This window comes from Nyctibius grandis, chromosome 4 (assembly GCF_013368605.1).
Source record: "Nyctibius grandis isolate bNycGra1 chromosome 4, bNycGra1.pri, whole genome shotgun sequence".
NCBI lineage: Eukaryota > Metazoa > Chordata > Aves > Nyctibiiformes > Nyctibiidae > Nyctibius > Nyctibius grandis.
In genome coordinates, this window is record NC_090661.1 from 70,971,843 (window position 1) to 70,997,210 (window position 25,368).

The 25,368-nt window shown below is 44.4% G+C and overlaps 1 long non-coding RNA gene across 7 annotated transcripts in view; it reads left to right on the forward strand.

Moving 5' to 3' along the window:
* LOC137663108 (uncharacterized) overlaps positions 1–25,368 on the forward strand; it is a 57,092-nt gene that overhangs the window by 567 nt on the left and 31,157 nt on the right. For 5 of the 7 annotated variants that reach the window (XR_011048122.1, XR_011048119.1, XR_011048117.1 and 2 more), the window contains exons 2-11: positions 153–294; positions 1,522–1,675; positions 2,500–2,610; positions 4,588–4,703; positions 7,234–7,288; positions 14,757–14,865; positions 16,403–16,490; positions 16,582–16,949; positions 17,521–17,661; positions 23,618–23,805. This is a non-coding gene — a long non-coding RNA (uncharacterized lncRNA). The remainder of the gene's footprint in view (positions 1–152; positions 295–1,521; positions 1,676–2,499; positions 2,611–4,587; positions 4,704–7,233; positions 7,289–14,756; positions 14,866–16,402; positions 16,491–16,581; positions 16,950–17,520; positions 17,662–23,617; positions 23,806–25,368) is intronic. The other 2 variants (XR_011048118.1, XR_011048123.1) reach the window with 2 other exon arrangements.

Consider the following 25,368-nt stretch of genomic DNA (forward strand, 5'->3'; position numbering starts at 1 on the left):
GTTTATCAGATTCCAACTTACTTTCTGACACTGCCTCTCCCACCAGAGCGTTGGCTCCAGGCCTTGCTGCACGGCGTGCACTGTCCTTGTTGTGTCTCCGTATCGTCGCTTTTGAGTGGGGTTGTATCTGAATTCGTTATCTTTAACCACAGATGAACATCAAACGAGCACATGGAGTTCCAGACGCTGATCCTCGGAGAATCCACGTGTGGCAGAAAGGATGGATAAGCTTTTGGCTCGGCTCTAGCCTGGTGGAGTCTGCGTGTGGTTGTTTCAGGCTGATGTACATAAAGGGTACAGCACTTATTGTGCCAGGGCGTTACGTGCAACGTTTCCTATTTCCTTCTTACCAGTACGCATGACTGCGCATAGCAGATCATGCCTAGAAAATATTGTGATTTTGAAGTCAGAAATTAACCTGTTAGCGCTGAGATTTGTTAAACAAAGTTAGGCTCTGATCACAAAAATATACAGGCTCATACCACCTTGAGTTCAATTATTTAAGCGGGTGTTCAGCACCTAGGTGCCGTGGTAGGTCTAGGCCCAGCTGGTTAGGATTATGAAAAACAGGTGAATGATAACACTCATCAAATAGGGCTCCAGTGGCTGCAGCCCACCAAATTAAAAAAATTCAGTTAAAACCAAGGTAAACTAATGTGTTTTCTTGATTAAAAGCAAACTTGAGTCTTAAGATATGCATTAAGCTTAAGTAAGATATGTGTGGCCTTATAGTATTGTTACATATTGTACATGAATCAGAAATACTGTACATGAACCAGAAATATAGGTGGTGTGGGCATGTGATGGCCCGGCAGAAGATGAAATAGGGATACTGTAAACAAAGGTCAGTGACTTGAATCTCTCTTCCCAAATCTGTTTTGCTCCTTCTATAAATAAGTTTGGCGCACAGAATGCGGATATAGGTCATGGCATTATTGCTTCCTCTTCACAGAGGAGGGTGTTCCTTCAAGTTGCTGCTTTTGAGTTCCACCTGAAGCTACAAAACGTTGCAATCTTCAGCTGTTTCATGTTCACACACTGGTGTTTTAAGTCATTTCTCCAGAGCCAGTGTTGGGAGCACGGGGTGAAGATCAGGTGGGCATTTCTATACCTGGCAGGAACAGGACTGCCTGGCAGGATGCTTGGGATGAGGGGGTAAACGTCTTGAGGCGAGAGGTAGGCTTCAGTGGCCTGTGAGCCTTTTTGTGTTGGAGTGAACTGCTGAGGACACCGACTGTCTCACCACTTCTATGTGGATTGGCAACTGGCATTTTGTCAGAAGCCAAGGGATTTGGAAGGCTCCGTGTTCAGTGTGGTCTTCTATTCAGTCCCCTTCTGCAGGGACAGTCGATTTAATGGTGGAGGTATGGACTGGAAGTTTGGGCAGTTATCAGTGATAATGATACATTATCTATTGGCTTAAGCTGTCCATTTGTGTAGTGCCTTAGCGGTTACATTTTATGCTTGCAAGTGATTGCTAGAAGGCTTGCACTAGAACACACTGGTTCTTTTTCCACGCAGCACAAAAGTCAGGCGTTTTGTGGGAACAGAAACGCTGGCTGTTGGCAGGACATTGTGCATTTGGAGTAACACGGAGTTGTAGAAAGATCAGCATGGAAAACCAGGATCCCGAGTTCTGATCTCAGCCTGGTCTTGGCTCGCTGGGTGATATTAGGTGAGTTACTTGACCCTGTAGTGTTTATCGCTCTGTAAACCATGAATCACACGTCCTGTGTACAAGGATGTTTATTCAGATTTTAAGAATATCTTTATGCGAACATTCCCGGTGCCATGTTACGTTGGTGATAAGGTTTATATTTTGCATGTTGATCACCGTATGATCCTCAGTGTTTTTAACTACTGTATTGATTTCCATTTCTAACACATACAGACAAAAATATGTCCTTGGCACCTAATGTTCCAGTTAAATGCTATATCACACACACATTTTTCACTGCAGTAATATTAATTAAAAAAAAAAACAAACCAACAACAAGAAAAAAAACAAAAACCAAAAAACCAACATCAAAGGAAAAGTAAGCTGTCCAGCCAACTGACAGTTAAATTGACATATATTTTCTTCTGAAAGGCCATATTCTTAGCTGGCCTCTACTATCTTGAGTGCACGTGAAGAAAAAAAAAAAAGTCACGGTGTAGTTGCTTGGCTGGGCTTTGAGCCTGCTTTGTGTTGGTGATGCAATGACCAAAGTTCAGCCCAGTGGTTTTATGATATAACCAGTGTGAGTGAGGTCAGGTTCAGGTTATGGTTTTGGTCTCCTGCTGTGTTTGGTTTTTTTCCCCTCACACGGAAAGAGAATGTGTTGAGAGGTGTTACAGCTATTTTCTCCTGCCCACCCCCTCCTAGGCTCCTCTCCTTTCTACCTGAACTCTCCTGTAGGACTGACAGTTTTTCAGCTTCTTGCTTCTTTCTTGCTGTTATGTATTAAAATTCCCCCCAAGTTTGTGAAATATCCCTTGCTCATTTTCACTTTCTTCTAGGGGTTGCTTCCCAGATGCTCTTAATTTGGTTTGAGAAGTTAAAATTACTTGTAACCATCAGGTGAAACAGCAGTCCCGAGTGGATGGCAATTACAGCCGCCTGCTTAGAAGGTCAGTTGTTAGCCGTAAGTAAATGTTGTGTCACGATGCTAGAATATTTCACAATGTGTATGTCACGGTTTAAAGCTGGGCTGGCTATTAAACCTGCGGCAGATGCTCTCTGTTATCCCCCCCCTCCCCCCAGAGGGAAAGGGAAAAGGGAGAGAGACTTCCGGGTTGGAAAGTTAAAACAGTTTTAATAAACTATAATAATGAAAAAGAGTATAATAACAATAATAGAAATAATCAAATATATACAAATATATATATATATATATATATATACAAAACCAAGATTGAGCTCCCCTGAAGTCAGCCACGTCACCACCGGCACTGCAGGGCAGGCTCCGGGAAGGCCCAGGCTGGGCCCAGCGACGGTCGAGAGCTGGATTCAGGAATGCACGGATCGGGATCGGGGGCAGCAGGAAAACAGACGGAGTCCTCCTTGGACACCGGCCATAGCAGAAAGAGAGTGAGACCCTCGTGATCCCCCCGCTTTATACTGAGAATGACGTGTATGGGATGGAATACCCTTGTTGGTCAATTTTGGGTCACCTGCCCTGTCCGCTCCCCCCTGCAGCTGCGACCCCCCTTCGGCTCTTCACTCGTAAGCAGTGAGGAATTCAGCAGTGACCTTGGTTTCTCTCAAGAATAAGTACAGCAAGAGCCTTTCTGCACAACATCCCTACCGGTGCCTCAGTGATAACTACAAACTTCGAGCGTTATCAGTCCTGGAAGCAGACACTGTCTGCAAAACATGCAGTTAGTTTCAGAAAGTGCAGTTACTTAGAGGAGACTTAGCTGAAAGGAAAAATCACTGAAAGGAAAATCGGCCTGGTTTAGGCCAAACCAGGACAGTGTAGAACTTGGACAGGGAGTACAGAAACCATCCTCCCTTATAATGCTGCCAACGGCTGCAGGTGTGTATTTACATAGGACGACAAATAAGGACTGTGTCAAAGAACATCTTTTTTGTGCTGTTCCTGCCACCAGTTCTGCAAGGGTATATATGTATTTTTTTATAATTACTACCAATCCAGGAGATAGGTATGAATGCTAGCCAAATTCAGATGAGAACAAGACCGAAAAGAGAGAAGACAAACAAATGTCTGTAATATTTGCTGGCTCTCCAGTAATGGCTTACGTAAAAGAAAGTTGGTTATCAATTAATTCATCAGAGGATTTATACATCAGTACAAACACAGAGGAGGAGTTCTAGATATAACTGTACTGAAATCAAAAGGGGAATTAGGTTCATATATATACCAAACTTCAAGCAGATCTATGTAACATGAGGACTCCCACCCACCTTTACCACTTCTTCACTGACACACATCCTGTATTCCGTTAACCATGGAATTCACCCTTTGCTGCACTCCTCAGTTGTTGTAGCCTCTCAGTTAAATGCACTATTTCTATATAAAGCGCATCATTAATGAGTTTTATTGACAGTTTGCTACTGAACAGCCTGGAGCAGGAGTTGGAGTGACTCAGAGTGGGAAAGGCTGTGCAGGATGCAACTCCCTGTGCGTGAATTTGCAGAGATCATGAATCTCATTCTGATCCTCTGAGTTCAGCTCCGCTGGTTTCATGCTTTCCACTGGTGCAAATCAGACCTGTGCTGATGGCTCTGACACCGCCCAGGTTGGGCTGTGGTAGTGGGTACCGTGGGTTCGTCATGGCCTTACTCCTTCTGAACTCTCTGACTGTCTAGGAGCGATCCTGAGTGTGAGCAAGAAGATGTTTACCAGTGTGGTTAGAAACCGCTCCCATCTCAGCATGTAGTTTGCAGGACAGCATCTCTGGCCAGAGCCGCTTGTGTGGTGGCGCTCAGCCACTGCAGCCCTGGAGCTGCGCAAACTTTTGCCAGTTGTATGCAGCGGTGACAAAAAATATATATAGAGAGAGGGAGAAATCCCCTAATGGTTGTGAAAAGAGTTATTACTTGTCTTTTCTAAGTTTTTAATCTATCTTTAATGTTTTCTAAAGGTAAACTGATTATATGATCTGGGAAAAATGTGACCTTTACGTCTACAACTTAAAAATACGTTCAAGAATATTGTTGAAGTGTCCACAATCCTGAGTGCTCAGATACAGGCAGGAAGGTAAAAAACGATTTTTTAAATTTTTTTTTTTAATAATTATTGAGATGAAGGAAACCCACAGCTCAATTTGCAAGTGTAATTCTGAGTCCACAAAAAGCTGTAATATCACTCTTTCTTTTTACTGGCGTAACTTTCAAAATAAAATATCAACAGCAATGCGTGTGGATACTATGTTATGACTAATGTAATTAGAAATAAATTGGAATCATCGATTAAACTGGTTAATCTTGTAATGTATGGAACACTAATTTGGACCATCACCGCTGTCTTTTAACTGACTGTTAACTTTTTCAGAGATCTCGAGGGTCCCGTTGGGTCGCTCAGTGGGAGCGCGGAGGGTGGGAGAAAGCTTGCGAGGTCACCTCTGTTGGAAGCGGCTCCCTTGGCCTTCAGCCCTCCCCTGGGCAGCTGGCTTTCAAATGGCAAGAGGAGGGTTTGTCGCTGTGAGCCAGGGGAAAGGCCCGTTCGGTGTGCGAAGGCTCTGCTGAGTCCTCGTCGTTGGGCAGGGATGAGGAAAGCTGCTCCCTTGCAGGGACAAGCCTTGTGTTTCTGGGTGCATGTCTGTTCTCCCCTTATCGCTGACTTCAGTGCAATATTTACCTTTGCCTGCTTTGAGGTAGGTGCCGTACTTAAGCACTTTTGTAGGGTGTGATTCTGCTCTGTTGGAGTCTGAGAGTTGGGAGTAGATAGTTTACTAACCCTGGGGTCCCCGAGGGTGTGAGGTGTGGGTCTAGCACTGCTGATGCTACGCCCAGTAGTGATCACACACCAACTTTTAGGCAACTTCACTAGCAAGGTCTAAAGTAATTCTATTTCTGTGGCTTAAGGAGTTACCACTGTGCCGCTGAGTCACGGTGACCTGCTCAGTGCTCACTCACAGCCTTCCCTCACTGCCAAAACACTTTGTCACAGACTGTCTTTAAGCTAAGCCTTTCTTTTTCACAATCATGAGTGCGGACTGGGTATGGTCATCACAGGTGATAAGCAGTAATGTATGAAGCCATAGTAACTTCCTTGCATTTGGTTATACGTGTGGGCTCTAACACATCATTGTAACAATCTCTTTTCAGCAAGAGAGAGAACTTTTTTCATTTCTTAATGATTTGGGATCAAATTTATCCAAGTGGAGATCTATACAGGACTAGTCAATAGTGCTAAATTTAAGAAGGAAAGAATACGTAATTTTTAAGGAATAGCCAAGGAACTTTTTTCTGTTTTAAATAAATAATAGATACATTTTTTCATGGAAAAACTTAGTGTTCAGCAGAAAAATAGGTGAACAGTAAAATTTCGTGTGTAAGGTATTTAGTAGGGCAGGGAATCAGTGTTTTCAGGTGTTTGTAGCATTTAGGTTAATAGGTAAATCCAGTAAAGTCCTCCTTTGTCCCATAGGTAAAGGGTCCGTATTAAACTCAAGGCCTCTGGGAAGAGGAAGGAGGTTTTATGCAAGTGTTTGAACAAGGGAGGTGGGCTGAGGGAAGCAGAAGGAAAAGGCCAGGATCCACAGGACTGTTCCAGCCTCCCACGCAGCAGCATTGATCTCTGAGTTGTGGTTATCCAGCAGGATTTCACTGCTTCCCAGGCAAAAGTGTTAAAATGCAAGAACATCGATTAGAAAATGTTGGCAATTAGTTAGTAGGGGGAAATGTTGAGGAAAAAGAGGAGGAAGGAAGAGATGCCAGTGTGGATGAAACATCAGTGGAAGAGACCGGGGGGATGTTCCAGAGAAGCCGCACGCCGACGTGAGCTGGTGTTTGAACGTGCAGGGAGTGAGGCAAGGAGGGAACGGGGCAGTTCGGGCCCGTGACGTACAGCTTCGCAATGGACAACTGTTAATGGGGAACATGCAGAGGCATTTGGAAAATCACTGCTGTATGTAGGCTAGGTTTTGAAGTGTGGACTGAAATGGTGATACAGTTCCTTTAAAAATGAAGAAAGTTGTTTTAGTGGTGTCTTTGAGGACAAAGTGAAAAGTCACAAGTTTGGAAATGACAAATGCTTGCCAGAGCTGTAAACGTGACCTTCGCTGGCTGTGCTGTACCACTCAGAGTATTTACATGACCACATGCTCTTTTTCAGTTATAACGATGTACTGGTCAGTAACGTACCGCTTCTGCGCTGCGCTACAGTGTGTGTAGGTAGAGCTTCCGATGACTGAGGAAAAAAGCTAGATGTTACCGAGGTATAAAGGGAAATTAGTTCAGATATTGACTATCTAGATTTTACTTTTGCATTTCACAGCATGGTAGCAAAAGGGTGGCAGATTTTTCTTAGAAAATTAGGATGCATTCCAGCAGAAACTGATGCAGAGACTCAGCTTTTTCCTCAAAAACAGCTTCCACTATTCCCCATAGCTAAGTATTTAGAGCTTGCAGGATCAGGGCCTAACAAGCCACACATCCTTCTTACTGTTTTGGTTTGGGTTTGTTTTTTTTTTTTTCCCTTCAGGAAAACAAACCTCTTCATGTTAAAATGATTGGAAATTGAACTTAGGGGGATCTAGCATGTGATTACTTTTTTTTTTATACAGGATTTTCTTCATAGCTGAATTGGACTGAGTCTTTTTTTTTATCCCAGACCAGATGGTAAGTGATTCAGTACTTTCAGCAGTAGAAAAATGATTTGTTTTCTTTCCTCCGTAGTTGGTGTGAATGTACTTTTCTTTATCTATTTACATATTATGTAAACACACTTTACCAGCATTCATGTACGTAGTTTACAGTCCTAATTCTGCAGAGAGCCCTGTATAGGCAAGGCCTTGCACATAGAAGGAGTTGGCATGGCTTATAGAGAGCTGTTTGCATGGAACTCATGGCAGGGTTATGACTGTATTTTTATTTTTATGCGTACACTTACATTTATGACACTGTACAAGGATGCCAACAGAACCGAACAGCTGAGTAACTTTGAGCACTTCACGTTTTTTCACCTAACGAAGTCTCTGGGGATGCCCTTGATCTCTTCTGCTGTCTTCCTGTGGTAGGCTGTAGTCCTTGTGACTTTTGAGTTAAAGCTAAAAGCTTTATCCTTATTACAGAGTGTTGGGGCGGGTTCTTTCTGCTGTGGAGGGGGAGCGAGGGCCTCATTTGTGTCACCCTTTGGGCTTGTACTGATGCTACTAAGGGGACTTGGGAAGGGATTCCAGTGATGGTGAGAAATATTTGGGAGAGTATTAAAAAGCCTCCTTCTACATGTGTACCTGATTTCTCAAGGTTATCTGCATCTCTGTCTGTGTGTGTATATACAATGTTAAAACTGAATGCTGAATACAGTGCTGTTTCTTGTTTTGTGCTGAATAAAACATACATGTAAGCCATATATATACCGTGTCAGCATATGGGTATTTGAGGCAGAACGGAAAGATCTGAAGCTGATAGTAGACTACATTATAGGGACATAATATGTCCAGCCACTGATTCCCTATACAGGAAGGTACAAGGAAGGTTGCCCAAGCAGCCTTACAGTTGTCCTTTCCAGGCAGTGAAGAACTGTTTTGTAAATTTGGTGTGCGTTTACCCTAGCTTTGAAAATTAAAATGTCGAATGCATAGAGTCACGCTGCTGCTTTACTGAGATGATAATACTCCACTTCAAAAATAGTGGTGAGTTTCTCTGTTTACAGATCTGCCTGTACACAACTGGACTGGGATTATCCAATTCTCTTCTTGGTTCTCGCCTCATCTACGCACGCTTGGGATGAGTCACGGGGGCTTTGCGCGCAGAGGAGCTGGCCCCTTGCCTCGTTTTCCAGGTTTACCAGAGAGTTGAAACCAGTTCTTAGCATCTCCCACTTGAAAAATGGGACAGTCATCTGCTTCTGTGAATTCTAGTAGGGGAAGAAAAGACACGTGAATTAGCACCAGAAATACTGTGCTGTGACATGTCAAGATTTTCTCCTCGATTAAATTATTCAGTGGAAGGGTGGCAGAAGCGGGCCAGTGAAACTAGCCCTGCTTTTTTGACATGGGTCAGCAGTCAAGCTGGGGTGATTCACCGTGCTTCGTATTTGTGTGATAAATTACTTTTGCCTTTATGCAAGGGGAAGTGTTTGGGGCCAGAGTTTGCCTCTTGGGCTATGTGGCTGTTGACGTGATCATGTAAAGTGGCAGAAAACTGTGTCTGCAGAAGGACACATGTTCCTGCGGGATGCTGCTGCCCGGGGTGGCGTGTGAATCTTGGCTGAGGTCAGACTGCCTGCCGGGACGAGCGACAGCTTGTTTGACCAGCGCTGTCCCTGTGTTACGTACCGAGGGCTGCACCTCTGGACGTGCCTCATCACGGTTGCCAACAGTCATTGGAATTATATATTATAACTGGAATGGCTTTATTACATTACAGGAAAGAAATAAAAGCACAAAGCAATGGTTATGAACTTCTAAACGCTCTACCTGTAGAAGAGCAGAACAATAACTGGAACGGCACCGTGCCTGGGAGTGTGGCAGTGCCTGTGACAGGTATGGCCAATGCAGGGAGTCCAGAGGAAGTCAAACCAGGTGATCCGTCACTCAGGGAGAATGAGGGAATCTGCCCTTGGTGCAGAGGGCTCTGAAAAAACAGGGTTGGAGACCAGTTATCTGGTACCTCCTGTGAGCCCCAGGGAGTAAGTACTGTGGAGAAAACTTGGCTCAAAGCTTTGAGAACTAAGTACTTGCTGGAAGCTCTAGGTTACTTAGGGCATAAGCACGCATTTGTGAGCACTGGAAGTACTGAAGAGAGTTTCTTCTGGTTTCAGTTAATAATAGGGCACGTTGTGTACGGTTTGTTTGCTTGATGGGTTCGTTTTATTGTGTGTAAATGCACTGTAGAAACAATTTTGTCTTTTGTTCAGTGTTACTCAGCTGGCATGCTTCTTGTAAACCCTCTGAGTGAAGGGGAATCAGTAACCTGCTCTGCTCTGTCTCTGAAATGAGATCCATGAGGCGACGTGAGTTGCCCCAGTGAGAAAGGAGTTGTGCTCTCCCGTGTGCTGTACGAAACTCAGGCTCCACTGATCTTAATGGAAATGACGTGGTTTTCCAGTAGGGCACGTGAGAGCAGAATCTGGCCAAGTGTTAATAGCTTTTTGTATTTGGGGCTGAAATAAAGTGGCTGTGTATGCAAATAGTTGTGCAAGCGTGACTCCTAAGTGACTTATAAAAGGGGGATTCAGTATTCGATTGTTGGAAATACAAACTGTTTGGCACAAATCTCCCGGTTTGGCTGAGCTGTGCTTGACCTGTGACAGAGAGAGCAGAGGTGATTTTAAGTCCTGGGATCCAAGGGGCCGGTCTGTAATGTAACTCAAGGCAGAGTCAGCGCATTGGCTGCTGTGTAACTACAGATGCTTATTTTGTGTGCAAAACCAGTTGATTCATTTTCTTTTATTTCCATTATCTCATCTCAATCTTTATGTGAGAATCTGAGCTCTTTTACTTCAAGGGGGTGGCATATAACTAGAATTAAAAAAAAAGGGGGGGGTTTGCTAACAAGAAGTTGGTTGTTTTGATATAAAGATATTCTGATACAACCAAAGTTATAAAATTGGTTAAATCTATGTGCAGAATCTGAAAACTTTGTGGGAAGCCTAAGTTGAAAATAACCTTTCTTCTGCTTTGTGCCCTGCGTTTCTTGCAATATTTTGACCCATGCCTCGGATCAAGGACAGTTTAGCTCCTAGAATATAAAAGAGACAATTAGAAGCAATCACATTGCTGTAGCTTAACACACTGTCACTCCTTGGCTGCGCTTCAGGAACGAGCTGAACGTCAGGAGCTCTGCTCTCACGCCCTGTGGTGAAGTGGTACCTGTTGGCTTAAGCCACCTTCGTGTTGTTAAATTCTTAAGCTGTGGTAAACTCACCACAGGTTATCAGCTGTCCTTATGCCTAGAAATGCGGTCATCCCATTCAAACTCCTGAAAACAGAGAATGTTTTCCCTGAGGCCAAGATTTTAAAATGCTTTTACCTTTCAAAGAGCCTCCAGAATTTCACAAAGTAAATTTTATGCAAGCTCTTTTTTTTTTTTTTTTTTCCCCTTCTATCACGTAAGAGTGACAGTACAATGTGGACAGTGTGGAGAGATATCAGATTTTGTTGAGACATAGGTGTGAGCCCAGAGCTGATGGGGTACATTTGAAAATACTTCCTGGCAGAAGTGGCACTGGCTGAGAATCAGAAGCTCGCATCCACTTGACATCACTGGAAGATGCAGACACAAAGTGAAAGTATTATGTGGCCTTTAAGCTTCTGTTCCTGTGGTACATGAGGTTTTATACTGCACAGAAGAATTGAACCATTCACTTTTCTGGGTAACTGAGATAAAACGGGTATCTGTGATCTATTCCTGTCTGCTCTGTCTGGGGTGTGCCTCCATGACTTTAGGGAAGTGGCACGTATGCACAACAAGGAGGCTCTTTGCATGGAAACACTGTAATGCAGGACTCATTAACTGATGGTACGTGGTGATTTTTAAAGAGATGAGTACAACAGTTGCTGCTTATCTAGACCGTAGAAATCACTGGAGGGAATATGTTCACCCAAGTGACATCTTCTCTAAAATGCTTGCTAACAGGTTAGTTGTGCTTGTGTACTCCAAAAGCAGTATCTTTTTCCCTAAGCCAAATGGAAAATTAGATTTTCTTCTTATTTAAGTGTATGACGAGTAACTGTGAAAATTGGCTGGGTTACATTGATGTTAAGCAAGTGTCACCAGTGGAAAACCAGCCCTGGTGCTTTTTTTGTGTGTTTGGCCAAAGGAAGGGGCATTTCCTTTTTGTGTTGCTGATTGAGTTCCCCTGTGATCCTGTCTAATATACAGGAATCACATCAAGAATACGGTCTCTCTTGCACCCTGGGGGTTTAGGAGCAATGGCAGAATAAACACTTACAACATGCTTTCATTTTGCGCGGCACAGGGTTCGTTCTCCCTTGCAGATGACTTCTCTGGTGCTGCTTGGAGGTGCCTGCTGCTCTGTGATTGCTCCGAAAGCCTGGATTTGACAGTAGCCTCTGGCGTGCTGTGGACCAGCAGACCTGCGTAGCAGTAGGCCACCTGGTCTTCCTGCAGAGAGTTGAAGGAGTTTTGGAGAAATGGAGTAATTCAAAAATTCGCCACTCTCTGCTCTGGCAGTTGCCTGGATTCGAGGTGTCCCTCGTCTCTGGCACCGCTGGGCAGCAGGCTGGGGAGGGAACAGCACTGGTTTTATTGTCTTTCAGATGCTTAGGGCTGCTGACGTGAGGTGCTGTACGGGTGGGTTTTTTGAGAGGAGTGTTGTAGGTGAGGAAGAAGCATCGTTCTCAGGTGAGCTGGAGGAGTAGCACTTTCACCTCTTGGCACACAGGGCAGGCTGAGGAGAAGGAATAAGGCTGACAGAAAGAAAATCCTCTTGGTCTGGATGATGTCAGCTTGTCATCGTCAGTTTGATAGTTATGTAGCTGCAAGCCCACCGCTGCCTGCTTTGCGAGGGGTGGGTCACTAATGAGCAGGCACGGCAGAGCACAGCACGCTCAGGGCTCTGAGGTGCTGGCAAGCTGATACTGCCCAGAATAACTGCAGAGAGCATGGTCGTGTCCAACACGAGGTGCAGTTTTAAGAACTGAAAAAAACTGTTTTCCAGTTTTGTGGGTCAGAGAGAGTGGGACTGAGGTAAGAGAACACAAGAGCACACTCACTATGTGTGCAAGGAAGGATTTTACTGCTTGTGTCTGGAGGGATGGAGTGAGGAGGGATGGATCAGGTAGGGAAGAGTCTGGTTGGGCTGTGGGGTAGTTGTACAATGTACCCAGAGCTTGCAATTTATCCCAGACCAGCTTGGAAATGTTCAGGCATTCTTCAGCAGTGCTTACAAGCACCTGATCGTCACCGTGCGGGGCGCCTGGCTCACTGCCAGAGCACCGACAAATTGCCCCCCCCGGTTTGTCATACACACCTGCACATTTAATGCTTTTCTTTCGGAGAACACAGCACTTTCCTGTCCTGCGAAACAATGCTTCTCTTCTGCCATTCTGATGGAGATGTGGTGTGCTGATATCACTTCCTAGCGAGGGGCTGGTGAGTCACGTTGTTGGTGTTCATGAATCACTTCTTTGCTACCAGTGTCTGCGCTGGTCTTAATATAATTTCCAAAAGCAAAAAAATCTTAATTTCAGAGACCTTTTACTTTTTGTTAAAGAGACAATGCTGGGATTATCTCGTTGTGTAACGTACCGAACCCAAGCTCCAGCGTGCTGCAGGAGAGCTCTCGCAGATCCGTTTGTGTAGCTGAGGGTGTTCCCACCCATCCCGTCGCTCCCCTCGCCGGCAGCGGAGAGCGTGCTCGCAGCAGGACGGGGAGGGGGAGCGTACGTGTGTGTCTCACAGGCTACGGTGGGTAGTCTGATGACTTAGCTGAAAGCTTACAGCTCCGCTGTGGGTCTGGTAACCTCTTGCAGGGGAGCAGCAGCACGCTGAGCTGTCATGGCTGGGTGTGCAAGGCCTCTGCTAGCTGAGAGCCTCCGACGTTTTATTGCCTGCCCAGGGAGTGTGATTGGTTGTTCATCTCCGTCAGCTTTGCACCTCAAGTGGTGTAAGGAAGGCAGGGAGCAGGAGCGAGCAGGTCCCTTGGGATTCCCTTGTCCGTGGGGAGGACAGCCGGCAGGCTGTGTGGTTGTAGCAAGGCGATGGCAGAGGCCTTTGACGTGCACCTTGTTGTGCATTGGCATGGGGCCTTTTCCTGGGGAGGGAGGAGTTGCGTGTGGTGTGAGTATGATCCTGTGAGGGTAAAGGCACTTGCGGTTTATCCTTGGCAAAGCCTGAGGCTGCTTTAAAGTCGTCTTTGTGACAACTTCTGGCAACTGCAGGGTCGGGGGGTTGCACGGGAAGCGTAGAGGCGCCTTTGCCCGTCACCCCGTTTGATGGGCCAGGTGTCCCTCCGTCACAAAGATCCCACCCGTTTCTCTGACCAAGCACAGCATGTGCTCCCACCAGCCCTCTGCTGCCCTCGCAGGGTATTTCCCTGTCGTTTCGTCTTGGCCGCTACGCCTTTCCCTTTCTCCATGATACATTGCACGTTGCCAGCTGGTATTTGTGACATGTTCGGTAGCATTTTATCATGAAATTTCTTTGGAGGAGGCCAGCGTGCGGTGCAGGCCACGGCCCGCGTATGGGCAGCGCCTGACAGGTCACTGTTACCCGACAGGCTTGTCAGAAGTGACAGCACCTGCCCAGACCACGCCGACACAGCGGTGCCAGCCAAAGTGGGAAGTGTTGGTGGTATTGTGGGCCCCGTGTGTTCATATTCATAGTCCCTCCCCACTATGAGAGGCTCAGTGTAAGTGTCTGGATGGACAGTTATGTGTGTTGGGAGAATGACACCAGGTACCATTCAGTTCTGAGCAGCTGACCTATAATTATTGTAATAGAAAAGCACCACAGAAGAGTTTCTCAGTTATCAGTGGCTTTTCTGCACGTAGGCAGGTAAGGAGGTAATCTGTCTAAAAGATTCCTCATTCCAGAATTAGTGCCAAGGATGAGATCTTCCTGACCCCACTGCTTGGAAGCTCTGTTCTCACATCCACAGTGTGCCCACATGCTGGAGAATTTCCTGTTTCATTTCTCTTTTGTGGTGGATGGGATCACTTTAAACGTGTTTTTTTTTTTATATTGAAAGGTTATTTGACTTTTTCTGCCCGTGTTGCAGCTGTTTGTGTGTTCCATGTATGTTATTAGCGCTCCGTGGCAGAATGATGGTTTGTGCCCAACAGGGATTCTCAAAATAACCGTTGCTTCACCCTCTCTCTAGGCTTGTCTGCAGCCCAAGCTGCTTCATTTTCCATGTGGTCCACTGTCAGCCTCCCATTGTAACTTATCTGCCCTTGTAACCCAGAGCCTGATTTTTCTTACTCTGTTCAATGGAACTACTGACCATTGAGTTTTGCAAATCAAGCTGCTAAGAGAATACCTGCAAGGATTTCCTAGTTGTACGATTTGTACTTAACGTTGTAAGTTTTGTAAGGCTGTTTGGTTCCCTGCTGCCCTGATCTCAAATGCACGATCTGGGAAATCGGTTGATTTGAACGTAACTTTTTTTCATTTGCAGTCCCCAGAGGGTTGCAGTTGGAGCGTTGCCTTGTGACCGTGCTGAACTAAGAATCGGAGCCCAGCTGAAATTCCCAGACCAAAGGATACGATGGCTACTCGTAACCTTGGTGCCTTTTTTATGCTCTTTTTTCTAAACAATATGTTTTTGCATTGTATATGGTCAGTGGTTTTGGAAAAAAAAAAGTTATTTCTTAGGTTCCTATTAAAATTTTAGAAAGTAGTGGGTCCTCTTCCCCCTTCTGTGCACACCTTCTCCTTCCATATGCTGTAGTCTTGTAAACTGATCATCTCTGTTGTTATGGGAAAACATTTAAATAGCACACCATTTTATAGACAAAGGAAGGAAAAATCCAACAACTTTGTACTCTGCCTGCAGGAGTTCTCAGTCTAAGTAAGGCAAAACTAGCAAATACGAAATGTAGGCCAACAGCTAAGGAGAAGAAGGGAGTGAAGTTACAGATGCTAAATAAAGATGAGATTGTTCAGAGGCAGGAGGAAGGACAGGGGATACTTGGCAAGAGAGACCCAATGACATGGGTCAGCTTTACTCCCATTGAATCTGAGTGTTACCCCAGGTTTATGGAAATAGAGCATCCAAAGCCCCCCCAGGGAGAGAGATTTTAGCCCAGAGGGCAGCATGGGATAAGGCTCAATGCACAGAGAAGAAAAGGAGGCACGAAAGAACAAAAGGGATAAGAAAAGTAGAGGTAGCGGGAGAGTGAGTAGGGAGGAAGAGAAGCAGAGGGGTTGGGAGCAGGCTGGGCTAGGACTGTGTAAATGCGAACTGGGGTCTTGAGCAGAGTCAAAGGGAGTTTTCCCCAAAACAACAGTGGCCTCAAGCCCAGCACAAGAACTTGAGTTTGACCTGAAAGTAAAGAGAATTACAGCGATTCTGCTGTGTGTTATGTCTGCATTTGGAATTTCAAGCTTTGTTTTGCCTCTGGAGTCCTTGGGCTTGTGCAGTCCCATTACAACTGTGGTGGGCAATGCAGGTTTTGGTGAGAGTGGGTTCCTATCCTTGGACAGCTGCACCGGTCACGTGCATTTTTAGTAAAGACTGTCCCCAGAGTGAAGGTTAGCTCGTGGAACTAACAAAGCGGCTTTTTGGAAAGCAACACTGAGTTTGCCATAGGCAGCATTTTCCCCAGCCCAGCACTGGGACTGTGTGTGGAGAGCTCTATGTGATGGCATCTGGGGCAGCTGAAGGGCAGACAGGCTGATGGGGTGCTTGCGTGTCTGCTGGAGAAGGTGGAGGCGTCCCTGTGCAGCATGGAGTGCGTGCTGAAACTTCCCTGGAGAGCTCTGATTAGGAGATGCAAATGTGATGCTTTAAGAAAGGTGGTTTACTGACTGAAGAAGAGCTAGTAACAAGCTGAACAATTAGCTTGTCTTTCACCTTTCTAACTACTTTAACAGCTAAAGATTTAAAATTAATCTACAAGAAGAAGGAACATTAATTTGAGGTTGTTAAAATGTTCCTGACCAATTTATGGTGTTCTTCTGGAGGAAGAGTGTCTTATTTCAAGTTAGCTTAAGCCTCACTTTATTATTGTTACAGGTCAAATTGATTGCTATTTTTGTCAAAGATCACAAACCCTCCACAAATCTGATTGTATTTACTTATGTGTTTTCATTTCTTGAAAGGTGAAGATGTATTAAAAAATAAAGGAACGTTGATGGCAGTTTGTTGGAGTGGGGAATCAAAACCGGATTTTCAGCCAATCTTAGTAATGTACGTGAATCCGTAGAATGTATCTGAAATTTTATATGTATTTTGAGGTTTTATCTTGTTCCACTTGTGTCTTTTTCCTCTCTCTTCCCAGTCATGGTTTCAAAAATGTCAGAGGAACCACAACTGAGCATTTCTCATGCTCCACCTGTGCTTTGGGATGCGAAAGAATAACATTAGCACAGAGACCTTGGCGTCCTCTTGGATGCATCTGGACGATTTTATTAGGCTGTCCACTGTGCCTGTGATCAGTCTGAGAGCAGCTGATGACGAGCATCGCCAAGATGTGATACTGGGCTGCTGATCAATTTTGTGTCTTTCAGAAGACTTGAAAAATTACATTAATGAAACATCACTCTCATAAACCACAGCCTCACCATGAGGACATTAGGGCAGCCACAACTGGGCAAAGTATCTTCACCAGCAATCTTTCAACCTCTGACAAATCTTTTCTTCTTGAAGGTAACTGTGGGTGGTCTTCCTTTGTCTAATTTCTGTAAATTTGGTACATCACTTTCTAGTTATGCAGCTGATACTCGTGTTTATATGAATGGCTATTTAAAAAAGGAAAGATCAGATGTTTGTTGTTTCATTTCAACATAAGTCAAACTTTGTACTCACATAGCAATTCTAGTTTAGCCCCAGGAATAGCTTTAGTATTGCTAAGTGTCTGGAGAGTATTGACTACAGAGACATGATTTTAAGCAGGCTATAATAGTTTCTACAGCTGTTAACAGTTCGCAGAAGAAAGGCAGTATTATTCATCAGTGTTTAAAATGTGCATGACTTGCATTGCACAGAAGTCAGATTGGGAGAATGTCAGAATTTTCTTTTCTGAAATTCTGCCAGGAAAGTCTTCAATAACTGGAGAAATTCTTTTCACTGGTGAAATCAACATGCAGCACATTGTGTTATTATAATTGCTTATAGCTCACCATGAAAGTTGTCTTTGTATGCGTGGATGTACGGCTTGTACTGTTTTGTTTTTATTTATTCTGCATTCTTTATTATAATGCTCTTTCCTTTTTTCCAGACCAGAAAGATTGTTATTGAGCCTTCCACAAAGCTGAAATAATGCTGTGTGTTAAAAAAATGTTAACAATTTGAAGAAGTTATAAAAATTTATAAGTTGACTGAATACTTCGGAGATTTCTGCATATTTTAATATAAATAGGTAATGCAAATGTTTGTTCTTTGCATTTAGAGGTGGGTCTCTGTTTTCTAAAGGTCTTGTATATAAATTTGATTCTTACAATTACATTAGAACAAACCCAGTATTTTTTTCAGATTATATAACAGGAAAAATGTATTTGCAAAAGACACGGAACATACGTGGTTATCTCTGAATGTCATATAGCCATGAAATTTAACAGAAATAGTACCAGCTGTTTGAATGACTTCATTAAGTGAATTTAGGGGCCTGCCTGTTGCAGTCAGCTGAGGTCCTTCCATTCAGTTCCGCGGGTTCTGGGTTGGCCCACAAAGAAAAAGACCGTGCTGCAGCTAACCGAGAAATAAGAGGAGGTGATTTCTTTATAGATAGCGTGAAGTTCCAGATTGCACTGGTAGAACTTGCACAGAAGTTCAGTCACAGAAAATCAAAGAAATCACAGAAGACAAAGGAGTTATTTCAGATTAATTTGGTGTTAGTGAAGAGCTCGAGCTTTATTTGTAACTAAAATTGTAAAACAGAACAAGAGTGTCCAAAAGAAAGAAGAGTAGAAATAGGTGAAAGGGAAGGGGTGAGTGGCAATACTAGGAGGTGAGCAAGGACCTAAATGATGACAGACAATTTTAACAAAACCTAGTCCAAAATGGCAACAGTTCAAATGTTGTGACCCACTGGAGGTGCTGGTTGGGTAAACATCTGAAAAGACAGACATCAAGCTGCTTTTTGGGGGGTTGGAGAGGAGCAATGTGAGTTTTGGGTGGTTGTACAGAGTAGAAAGGGTTTGTTAAGTTTCCCTGAAGGAGGATGAATGTCTGATACTCCAAGGCAGTTTCTTCATAAGCAACTATAGCAGCAACTAGGAGTGGGCCTGGAGCTCTAGTGAGGTCCCCTGGACCACATGCTGTGTGCAGTGGCTTTGCCTGTGCTGCCGGGGTACCTCTTCCAGCTCCGTTTCGTCCAAAAGGAATCTGGTCTGCGCTCGGGAACTGGTCCGTGGTGCACAGCAAAGCACGGTAAGTGGGGCGATCGAGGGGCTGGCTTCAACAGCGCGCCGCTGCTCCAAGCGTAAACGCTAAGGTAGATGCACCCTGTGAAACTCGAGGGTGGGAGTGGTGATGTGGGACAGGGCGGAGGGAGTACTCAGAGTGCACTGGTTCGTGTTAGAGATGCTGGCAGCATGTGGAGCTGAGAGCAGGGAAAGCCCGGGAGCACAGCAGCTGAAGAGGTCACCAGGAGCTGTAGTGCAGGGTGAGCCCTCCAGGAAAGAGAAAGGGAGAAGGATTGATGCAAGGCCGTGTAGGTGTGTTAAAAAAGATGCAGCCCCCTTAACATACATCTTGGAAGGAGGATTATGTGATGGTTTTGTCCAATGAAACAGTATTATCCAAGGAGTAAGGTCACTCCAGAAGGGATAAAAATGCCTTTTAGACATATGCAAGGTGACGGTGAAGTTAGCTAAAGCTTTGCAGTGTCTGCATTCTCCCCAGGGTAACGAACTCTTCGGGAAAGTTGATGCCTGTCTTAAGGTTACTGTGATTCAGTATTTCAGGATGGATTCCCTCCTGATGTATTGCCTGTGAAATTTTGATGGGGCTGGAAGCACTTTGTAAAGCCAGCTCCAGTAAGAAGTGTGCAAAACCAATGCACAAGAGCTCTAGGTTTTCGATGTGCAGTTTTTATAGATCTTCTGGAACATGCTTTGCTGTGTTGAAAGGCTTCCTTGGTCACGGTGACCAGTGCTATGGAATAATGTTGCTGCTAGCTGGCGGTTTGCTCTGTAGAAAGTTGCTTATAATTTCCAAAGACTGCTTTCCAAACGGAATCACTATGGTAAATGAACCCTTTTCAACTTAAACTCACAAAACTGAATTCAGTTCAGGAAACAGTGTTGATTCTTCAGTCTTTTGTGAGCCACTTCCACTGTAACATTCTCTGGAAGAATTCATTTTTGAGTGTTAAAAATGACTGGTTGGCGATGGGGAGTTCTCACAGATGCAGAGGTATTTCCACGTTCCTTGTCAGCGTGCCACTTCATACTGTATTTATTCTCACGGAGCCTGTTATATAAAAGTGCCGTTTTACGGAGTGGAGGTGCAGAGAGAATAAATGATGTAGATAAGTCTATGTAAGGAAATACGTTGCAGAACTGATCGTGGGTTTCCTCAGCGTGCGATGTTTAGCCACTGGACTGGCTCTCCTCTTGCTCTGCAGCACCGTTACGTTCCCTTCTTGCTGCAGCTCTTGGTCATCCCGTCCAGCACAGCCAAAAAGGCTGCCGCAGAAACAGCCCTCAGGTGGGTCTGAACGTTACCAGAAAGCTGACAGGATTCTTAGCTGTAGTGACAGGATTATGCCTGGTAACATGATGATTAGCTGAGACAACTGTGTTTAGTACCGAAGTATAGCAAGTTTGTGTATGCCGATACTTTGAAAACAAGGAAAGCAAAAAAATGTATGGACCATAGGTTATTGTCAGGAGCTGTTATCCTTGCTACAAGCAATGGGCGTACACAACAGTTTGGCTTTTGAACTTCGCTAAAATGATTTGCTAATAAGATTTTGGCTTATGAAAGACGATGAAACGCATGAGCAGAACACAAACATCTTTACTAGATTTTGTTAGCAGTTGTGAAGATAAATTTTAACAATGCTAGGGTTTCCCAGGCCTCTTTCAAAATGACTGTGTTGCCTTGCTAAATACGCTGATTGTTGTGTGTCTTTGTCCAAGAACAGTTGGCCTTAATTGCTTCTGAGCAATATTTCCTTGAAGGTCTCGGATAACAAAAGGCAATCCAGAGAAGTCTGAACGAATCTCTACTTAGAAACTGGCCATGTTCAATCTGTAAAATATGTAGAATTTTTTTTTTTTTCCTGGGGAAAGGCAGAAGAGGGCAATAGGTGCAGGATGTGGAGGGAAGAAGCAGTGCCATGACCCTACAGCATTTCTGCATGTTGAGTCAGGGAGTGACATTTAAACAATTCTCACTGCACCCAAAATGAAAAACTGATGCAGATCGAATTCCTGGCTGTGCTTAGAGAGAGATGAGGAGGAAAAAGGTCAAGGCACCTCTCTACAGGTAGCGTTCCCTGTGTTTCAGACGTTGGGGGAGCTTACCAGCAAGTCAAATCGGCCTTCGGTACCTTTTTTTTGTTTGTTTTTCTTTTTGTCTTTCTTTGAGGGAATGAATGGCTCTGGACTTCCCATTTTTAGAGCTGGTGGTTTCCACACCACAGTGATTCAGCCAGCGTGAACTCTTGACCAAATCCCAATTTGTTTCCTGGTTTTGTTTTTCTAAAATATTTTACATTTAGCAGGGCATGAAAGCCTCCCTGCTACGTGATGGTTTAAGAAGGAGAGCCGTGCTCTTTTTACTGCTTAGCTCTCAAAGGACGGTTCTCTCTGCTTCTGAAAAAGTTGCAACTGAAGCAATTGAAAAGGAATCACTGAATTTTGGCTAAAACTAAGACCGAATTTTTGCATGCTCCTGGCTTTTTGATGCTTGTGTTTATGTGGAATTTCCTTTGAGGTTTAATAAGGTCTGATTTTTATTTGAGAAATATGCCCTGCCTGAAACGTTCTAAGGTTTAATCAGTGTATTATTGCATAGGAAACTCATATACATTTGTTTAGTTGCTAGATAAATAGATTAGTATTGACAATTATTTCAGGGATAGTAGGTTGTTAAATTAATGTGAAGGGCCTTATTCCTTTGCCTGGCTGGATGTTTTTTGATGACTGAGTTTTCTGGGGTGCCTTTTTTAGGGAAATTATTTTAGGAAAATTATTTATTATCCCAAATGATACATCATATGTGTAAACAAAATATTGCTGTAATAGGTTTAAGACCTAAGATGGAAACCTATTCAGTTTACCTCTGTGAAAACACAGCATTACTCCCTTCACACCCTGTGTCTTCTTGTTGTTAAGCAGAGAGAAATATTGGTATGTACAGGTTTATTAGAGTCCCCTTTGTGCAGTGACCCCCATTGACTGCTTTCTTTTTTACACTACTCTCCTATACCTCCATCATTTTCTCCCTGAGCTCCAGTAATTTGTTGTCCTGTCTTAGATTCTGCATGGGTTGCCTGAGGCTGTGGGCTGAGGTAAGCTAGTTGCGTGGGGCCATCCTTCTTTGCAAATACCAGTACTTTTTAAATGACACAGGGCATCGAAAAAGCAAGACATAGATGTATGGGTACGCTAATAACATTACAGTTGATTAACAAATATTTAGGTCACCAAGTGTTCAGAAACTGCAGAGTGTCTGAGCTGAGGTTGTCTGTCGTTGCAGTGGAAGTTCAGCCTTGTTTTGCATGTGTGCATTGAGACAAGGTTTCATAACATGATCACGTAGGGTGTTTTTTTACTTTCTAGCATAACCTTTGAGCAGAGCAATCAGGAGGGAGCTGGTGCAGCCATTGCTGCGTGCGTTGTGACTCAAAGAGTGGCTCTCTGGCCACCTCCTCATGGCAGTAATACTGCGTCATCTTGGCCATGCAGGAGATTGAGTCTGGTCATAGTGCACATATTGCACATGGAGCCCATAGCGGAGCAGGTAAGCGTCCTTGCTGCTGTGGCTTTGGAATCATTGATGATAGATCGCATTGCTGAAGTCAGTGATACAAGATCACCGTAACATCCATAATCATCTCTGAAACCAGATTTTCACATTTCAGAATGTAAAAGACCACCACCTTTTTGCACTCCATTTTCTGGTGTGATTTGCCCTGTTTGAATGTCTTGTCCTGGAGTGGGAAGCAAGTGCTGTACCATGTGTGGAGGATACTATATGGTATCCCATATTCGAGTATATGGATTTCTTCCTGAACAGGGCAAGATGAAAAGGAAAGAGAAATTATTTCAGCTAAGTGAATAATTCACACAGAAGAATTTTTCCAGAGTATCCAACCTTCTCTTCTGCTGGTATCATGTTGATGATGCACTTGCTGTTTTCTGGTATTTATGTACCTTTCAAAATTTCTATTACTTTTTTAACTCCGTGGATTGATGTGAAACTGTTTTGTGAGCTATCGTTAATCATGGTGTTGGCTTGGTGGGGTTTGGGTGCTCTTATTTTATTGTTGGTACTTTCTGTTTGGGTGAAAGCACAGACACTTCCAAAATAAGCACTCCATAGCTAATACAAATGTCAGTTTCCCTGAAGACTGTTCTGTGATGCTCAGATGCTGGCTTTCTTTAAGTGCATTTGCTGGTAGAACTCAATTGCACAAATGTTTGCGGATGGTACAGAGAAAAGGGGCACAAAGAAAGCTTGAGGTAATGGAATGGAGGAAACAGTCTGCACCATAGCCTTTATCTCTTAAAGGGTGCCGATCTGTTTCTGTGCTCAGAGATGCTTTTTGTGCAGAATCTTCATACGCATCAAAGACAAAACTTTTACTTTGACAAGTGCTGGAAGGGTCACTGCTCTGTGACCTGCATCTCTCAGACAGCTTTTTCAGTCTTGTACCTGTTAGCAAGTGGTTCCTGTTCTTCAGCCCACTGTTACCTGCTCCAGCAGATACAGACGGTAAGGAATACTGTAGTGTATGTGATGACTGTTCCCTGTGGCTGGTTCCTTCTGCTCATATCAAAAGGTGTTTTATGCCTTTTTGCTTCCCTCACTGATCTTAGGGCTCAAACTCGTAAGTGTTAACTGACTTTCTTTTTCATGCTTTGCAAAATCAGGGGTTTCATTGAAGGAGACTGTTCCAGGCTGCTTTTGAGAAACCTGATGTTTGCATGAGGTGACAGGGGATATTACTACATTGACTTCTTGAGAAGGATCCTTCAGGATGCGGTGTTCTCACTGTGTTGGAGTGGTATGGCCATGGGTGGGACTCAGTTGACACTGGTGCAGTGAGTGCCTGAGCCAGCCCAGCAGAACAGCACAGGCAGCTGTTAAAGCAGTGCAAGGTCCCGGATTAGCCAAAGTGTAAATGCTTTTCTCTATTACAGCCTCACTACGGCTCCCAGGGAAACGGCACGGGCCTCGTGTGGCTCACCCTGGCCTGCTAAAGACCAAACCGCCCAGCCTGAGGATCCTGATGAAGCTGTGACCATACTAGCTGCTTCCTCTGTCTCCTCCTGAATGCCTCTGGCCTCCCATTCGGCTGCATGTAAAAGCATCTTTCAGCCAAGAACGTGTGAGTAATCTTGCCCAGCTTCTTGGCATTTGTCTGCATAGAGTTAGCCTTATGTTTCTGAAGGAGATTTCAAAGGGCATCCATTAACCCAAGGATCCAGCGCTTTAGGGAATGGGTGAGGCATGAATGGACAGGACATGGTTAGGTTGGTTCAGAGGCAAGGAACTGATAGGAGGAGACACCTTTGCACCAGGACAGTTTTACTGCTCCCCCTGAGGGTCAGGGGAAAGTCGGTAAGGAGAACATGGACCTCCAAATGTGGAACTGGAATGGGGAAGGGAAGAGCCAAGGGCCAAGGTATGGAAACCTGGCATGAAGCTGGGACAGGGCCAGTGGTTCTGAAGGTGTTTCTTGAAGTGGAGGGATGCTGAGAGAGATGATTGGAGGGGGCTTTGGGAGTCAATGGAGGAAAGAAGGGCACCATGCACTTGCAGGAATACAAAACAATATATACTATCCAGTACCCACTTGCCCCTGCAAGCCATAGAGAGATTCCTGTGTGGGTCTGCAGTTTTGAAAATATCTATTTATTTTGTCTGCCTCCATGATTAGGGAGACCAATTTAGGTCTTATCTACTTGGGGAAATCCCTGCAAAATAGGCTAGGGTATGAATTTACAGCCTACTTAAAAGACCCAGCAGTAAATGCAGTGTAAATTCACACTTCAGCTTACTTCACAGGAACTCCCCCGCAGAAACAAACCCTCAGAGTCACCTCTGTACCTCAGTCTGGTGCTAAAAGCGAGTGGAAGCTTCTCAAAATGTGGGCCTCCAATTCCATTTTTATAGCTGGGTTTTTCTGTCTCCTGGGGCTTTTTGCAGCTGCTACGAATCACTATCGCCTTGCTGAGGCTGGTGAAGCTGGGCCACTTTATGCTGCTGAGGATCGAACCCTTTGCCTCAAGTAACCTTTTATTATCAATTGGCCAGAGGGTATTTTCCTTTTCAGTGGCTTGGTTATTAAGCTTGTTCATTCACTCCCACCACTGTTGATGTCTTTTTTCTTTTTTTTTTTTTCCTTTTAATTTTGTGTTGTGTCTTTCCTCCCATGTAATTTCCTAATAGTGAACTAGTGACGGAGTGGGCTGCTGGTATTTCATCTTGTGGCTGGAGAGGTCAGGCTGTTTCTGATACACACAAACACTCCATTACAGTAAACTCACAGAAAGTTTCCTTTTCAACCTGAAAGGAGAAGGAAGCAGACTTGCCGCCAGTGGGCTTTCAAGAATTATTTCTGTGAGCTGAGCTTACACTAAAGGCCAGTTTGGTAATGTTCTGTGCAGAGGAAGGGGAAAAAAAAGAGGAAGACGTATTATTTCTTCTTTCTCTTTTTGCTGAGATTTGGCTCGAGTCTCGGCTCCTTATCGGATTAGAGTCCTGCAGTGAATACACCGACCCTTCGTGCGGTGCGTTAGTGAAGAAATGGTCGTTGCTGATGTCCAGCTAAAGGAGCATAAGGATTTAAACCTGCAAAGTTCTCTCTCTGCTCCTAGTGTTTAGGCAAATGTGCTTCTTGGTGGGAATAACTCAGTAACAAGGCAAATCCATAGCGCAGTATGTTTCT